This window comes from Phocoena sinus, chromosome X (genome assembly GCF_008692025.1).
Source record: "Phocoena sinus isolate mPhoSin1 chromosome X, mPhoSin1.pri, whole genome shotgun sequence".
NCBI classification, from domain to species: Eukaryota; Metazoa; Chordata; class Mammalia; order Artiodactyla; family Phocoenidae; genus Phocoena; species Phocoena sinus.
The window spans coordinates 112,514,289-112,519,968 of NC_045784.1; positions in this window are offsets into that span (position 1 = coordinate 112,514,289).

The window sequence follows — 5,680 nt, forward strand, 5'->3', positions numbered from 1 at the left end:
TGTGAAAAAATGTCATTGGTAGTTCGATAGAGTTTGCATTGAATCTGTAGATTGCTTTGGGTAGTATAGTCATTTTCAAAATATAGATTCTTCCAATCCAAGAACATGGTATATCTCTCCATCTGTTTCTATCATCTTTAATTTCTTTCATCAATGTCTTATAGTTTTCTGCATACAGGTCTTTGGTCTCCTTAGGTAGGCTTATTCCTAGGTATTTTATTCATTTTTTTGCAATGGTAAATGGCAGTGTTTCCTTAATTTCTCTTTCAGATTTTTCAACATTAGTGTATAGGAATGCAAGAGATTTCTGTGCATTAACTATGTATCCTGCTACTTACCAAGTTCATTGATTAGCTCTAGTAGTTTCTGGTAGCATCTTTAGGATTCTCTATGTATAGTATCATGTCATCTGCAAACAGTGACAGCTTTACTTCTTCTTTTCTGATTTGGATTCCTTTTATTTCTTTTTCTTCTCTGATTGCTGTGGCTAAAATTTCCAAAACTGTGTTGAGTAATAGTGGTGAGAGTAGACAACCTTGTCTTGTTCCTGACCTAAGCGGAAATGGTTTCAGGTTTTCACCATTGAGAACAATGTTGGCTGTGGGTTTGTCATATATGGCCTTTATTTTGTTGAGGTAAGTTCCCTCTATGCCTACTTTTTGGAGGGTTTTTATCATAAATGGGTGTTGAATTTTGTTGAAAGCTTTTTCTGCCTCTATTGAGATGAGCACATGGTTTTTGTTCTTCTATTAGTTAATATGGTGTATCACATTGATTGATTTGCATATATTGAAGAATCCTAGCATTCCTAGGATAAACCACTCTTGGTCATGGTGTATGATCCTATCAATGTGCTGTTGGATTCTCTTTGCTAGTACCTTGTTGAAGATTATTGCATCTGTGTTCATCAGTGATATTGGCCTGTAGTTTTCTTTTTTTATGACATCTTTGTCTGCTTTTGGTATCAGGGTGATGGTGGCCTCATAGAATGAGTTTGGGAGTGTTCCTCCCTCTGCTGTATTGTGGAAGAGTTTGAGAAGGATAGGTGTTAGCTCTTCTCTAAATATTTGATAGAATTCGCCTGTGAAGCCATCTGGTCCTGGGCTTTTGTTTGTTGGAAGATTTTTAATCACGGTTTCTATTTCAGTGCTTGTGATTGGTCTGTTTTTATTTTCTATTTCTTCCTGGTTCAGTCTTGGAAAGTGTGCTTGTCTGAGAATTTGTCCATTTCTTCCAGGTTGTCCATTTTATTGTCATATAGTTGCTTGTAGTAATCTCGCATGGTCCTTTGTATTTCGGCAGTGTCAGTTGTTACTTCTCCTTTTTCATTTCTAATTCTATTGATCTGAGTCTTCTCCCTTTTTTGCTTGATGAGTCTGGCTAATGGTTTATCAATTTTGTTTATCTTCTCAAAGAACCAGCTTTTAGTTTAATTGATCTTTGCTATTGTTTCCTTCATTTCTTTTCCATTTATTTCTGATCTGTTCTTTATGATTTCTTTCCTTCTGCTAACTTTGCGGGGGGGTTGTTCTTTCTCTAGTTGCTTTAGGTGTATGGTTAGGATTTTTATTTGCAGTATTTCTTGTTTCTTGAGGTAGGATTGTATTGCTATAAACTTCCCTCTTAGAATTCCTTTTGCTGCATCTCATAGGTTTTGGGTCATCGTGTTTTCATTGTCATTTGTTTCTAGGTAGTTTTTGATTTCCTCTTTGATTTCTTCAGCAATCTCTTGCTTATTTCATAATGTATTGTTTAGCCTCCATGTGTTTGTATTTTTTACAGATTTTTTCCTGTAATTTATATCTAGTCTCATGGCATTGTGGTTGGAAAATATACTTGATATGACTTCAATTTTCTTAAATTTACCAAGGCCTGATTTGTGACCCAAGATGTGATCTATCCTGGAGAATGTTCCATGAGCACTTGAGAAGAAAGTGTATTCTGTTGTTTATGGATGGAATGTCCTATAAGTATTAATTCAGTCCATCTTGTTTAATGCGTCATTTAAAGCTTGTGTTTCCTTATTTATTTTCATTCTGGATGGTCTGTCTATTGGTGAAAGTGGGCTGTTAAAGTCCCCTTCTATGATTGTGTTACTGTCGACTTCCCCTTTTATGGCTGTTAGCATTTGCCTTATGTATTGAGGTGCTCCTATGTTGGGTGCACAGATATTTACAATTGTTATATCTTCTTCTTGGATCAATCCCTGGATCATTATGTAGTGTCCTTCTTTGTCTCTTCTAATAGTCTTTATTTTAAAGTCTATTTTGTCTGATATGAGAATTGCTACTCCAGCTTTGTTTTGATTTCCATTTTCATGGAATATCTTTTTCCATCCTCTCACTTTCGATCTGTATGTGTCCCTAGGTCTGAAGTGGGTCTCTTGTAGACAGCATATATACGGGTCTTGTTTTTGTATCCATTCAGCCAGTCTATGTCTTTTGGTTGGAGCCTTTAATCCATTTACATTTAAGGTAGTTATCGATATGTATGTTCCTATTACCATTTTCTTAATTGTTTTGGTTTTGCTATTGTAGGTCTTTTCCTGCATTTGTGTTTCCTGCCTTGAGAAGTTCCTTTAGCATTTGTTGTCAACCTGGTTTGGTGGTGCTGAATTCTGTTAGCTTTTGCTTGTCTGTAAAGATTTTGATTTCTCCATCAAATGTGAATGAGATCCTTGCTGGGTAGTGTAATCTTGGTTTTAGGTTTTTCCCTTCATCACTTTAAATATGTCCTGCCACTCCCTTCTGGCTTGCAGAGTTTCTGCTGAAACATCAGCTGTTAACCTTATGGGGATTCCCTTTTATGTTATTTGTTGTTTTTCCCTTGCTGCTTTTAATATGTGTTCTTTGTATTTAAATTTTGATAGTTTGATTAATATGTTTCTTTTCATGTTTTCCTTGGATTTATCCTGTATGGGACTCTCTGTGCTTCCTGGACTTGATTAACTATTTCCTTTCCCATGTTAGGGAAGTTTTCAACCATAATTTCTTCAGATATTTTCTCAATCCCTTTCTTTTTCTCTTCTTCTTCTGGGATCCCTAAAGTTCGAATGTTGGTGCATTTAATGTTATCCCAGAAGTCTCTGAGACTGTCCTCAATTCTTTTCACTGGTTTTTCTTTATCCTGCTTTGTGGTAGTTATTTCCACTATTTTATCTTCCAGGTCACTTATCCATTCTTCTGCCTCAGTTATTCTGCTATTGATTCCTTCTAGAGAATTTTAAATTTCATTTATTGTGTTGTTCGTGGTTGTTTGTTTGCTCTTTAGTTCTTCTAGGTCCTTGTTAAGTGTTTCTTGTATTTTCTCCATTCTATTTCCAAGACTTTGGATCATCTTTACTATCATTACTCTGAATTCTTTTTCAGGCAGACTGCCTATTTCCTCTTCATTTGTTTGGTCTGGTGGGTTTTTGCCTTGCACCTTCATCTGCTGTGTGTTTCTGTCTTCTCATTTTGCTTAACTTACTGTGTTTGGGGTCTCCTTTACGGAGGCTGCACGTTCATAGTTCCCGTTGTTTTTGGTGTCTGCCCCCAGTGGGTAAGGTTAGTTCAGTGGGTTGTGTAGGCTTTCTGGTGGAGGGGAGTGATGCCTGTGTTCTCCTGGCTGAGGCTGGATCCTGTCTTTCTGGTGGGCAGGACTGTGTCTGGTGGTGTGTTTTGGGGTGTCTGTGATCTTAGTATGATTTTAGGCAGCCTCTGTGCTAATGGGTTGGTTTGTGCTCCTGTCTTTTCAGTTCTGTGGAATAGGGTGTCCAGCACTGTAGCTTGCTGGTTGTTGCGTCTAGCTGGGTCTTAGCATTGAGATGGAGATCTCTGGGACAGCTTTCGCCATTTGATACTACAGGGAGCTGGGAGGTCTCTGGTGGACATGTGTCCTGAACCTGGGCCTCCTACCTCAGAGGCACAGGCCTGACACCCAGCCAGAGCACCAAGACCCTGTCAGCCACACAGCTCAGAAGAAAAGGGAGAAGAAAAGAATGAAAGAAATAGTATAAAATAAATAACATAAAATAAATTTATTAAAATGTTTAAAATTATTAGAAATAAAAAATTAAAAAGTAATAAAAAAAGAAAGAAAGAGAGCATCCAAACCAAAAAACAAATCCACCAATGATAACAAGTGCTAAAAACCATACTAAAAACAGACAAACAAAAAATGGACTGATAGAACCCTAGGATAAATAGTAAAAGCAGAGCTATACAGACAATATCACACAAAGAAGCATACATATACACACTCACAAAAAGAGAAAGAGGAAAAAAATATATATAAAAAAAAGGAAGAGAGCAACCAAATCAATGAACAAATCTACCAATGATAATAAACTACATACTAAACTAAGATAAACATAAAACCAGAAACAAATTAGATGCAGAAAGCAAACTCCAAGTCTACAGTTGCTCCCAATGTCCACTGCCTCATTTTGGGATGATTCGTTCCCTATTCAGAGATGCAGGGTACATCAACTTGATTGTGGAGATTTAATCCACTGCTCCTGAGGCTGCTGGGAGAGATTTTCCTTTCTCTTCTTTGTTCGCACAGCTCCTGGGGTTCAGTTTTGGATTGGCCCCACCTCTGCATGTAGGTCACTTGAGGGTGTCTGTTCTTTGCTCAGACAGGACGGGGTTAAAGCAGCAGGTGATTAGGGGGCTCTGGCTCACTCAGGCCATAGGGAGGGTGTGGTACGGGATGTGGGATGAGCCTGCAGCGACAGGGCCCAGCATGACGTTGCAACAGCCTTAGGAGTACTGTGTGTTCTCATGGGGAAGTTGTCTCTGGATCACAGGATGCTGGCAGTGGCACACTGCACAGGCTCCTGGGAGGGGAGGTGTGGATAGTGACCTGTGCTTGCACACAAGCTTCTTGGTGGCTGCAGCAGCAACCTTAGCATTTCATGCCCATCTCTGATGTCCACGCTGATAGCCACACCTCACGTCCATCTCTGGAGCTTATTTAGGCAGTGCTCTGAATCCCCTTTTTGCACATCCCAAAACAATGGTCTCTTGCCTCTGAGGCAGTTCCAGACTTTCCCGGACTGTCTCCCAGCCAGCTGTGGCACACTAGTCCCCTTCAGGCTGTGTTCACGCAGCTAACCCCAGTCCTCTCCCTGAGATCTGACTTCCGAAACCAAAGGCTCAGCTCACAGCCCCCACTCACCCCAGTGGGTGAGCAGACAAGCCTCTCAGGCTTGTGAGTGCTGGTTGGCACTGATCCTCTGTGCGGGAATCTCTCCTCTTTGCCCTCTGCACCCCTGTTGCTGCGCTCTCCTCCACGGCTCCGAAGCTTCCCCCCGCCACCCCCTGTCTCCACCCGCGAAGGGGCTTCCTAGTGTGTGGAAACTCTTCCTCCTTCACAGCTCCCTCCCAGAGGTGCAGGTCCCGTCCCTATTCTTTTGTCTCTGTTTTTTCTTTTGCCCTACCCAGATACCTGGGGAGTTTCTTGCCTTTTGGGAACTCTGAGGTCTTCTGCCAACGTTCCGTAGTTGTTCTGTAGCAGTTGTTCCATATGTAGATGTATTTCTGATGTATTTGTGGGATGGAAGTTGATCTCCATGTCTTACTCCTCTGCCATCTTGAAGGTCTTCTCTGCATGTCTTCTTTGGAGAAATGTCTATTTGGATCACTTGTCCATGTTTTTGGTAAGGTTATTTGTGGGTTTATTTATTTATTTATTGCTA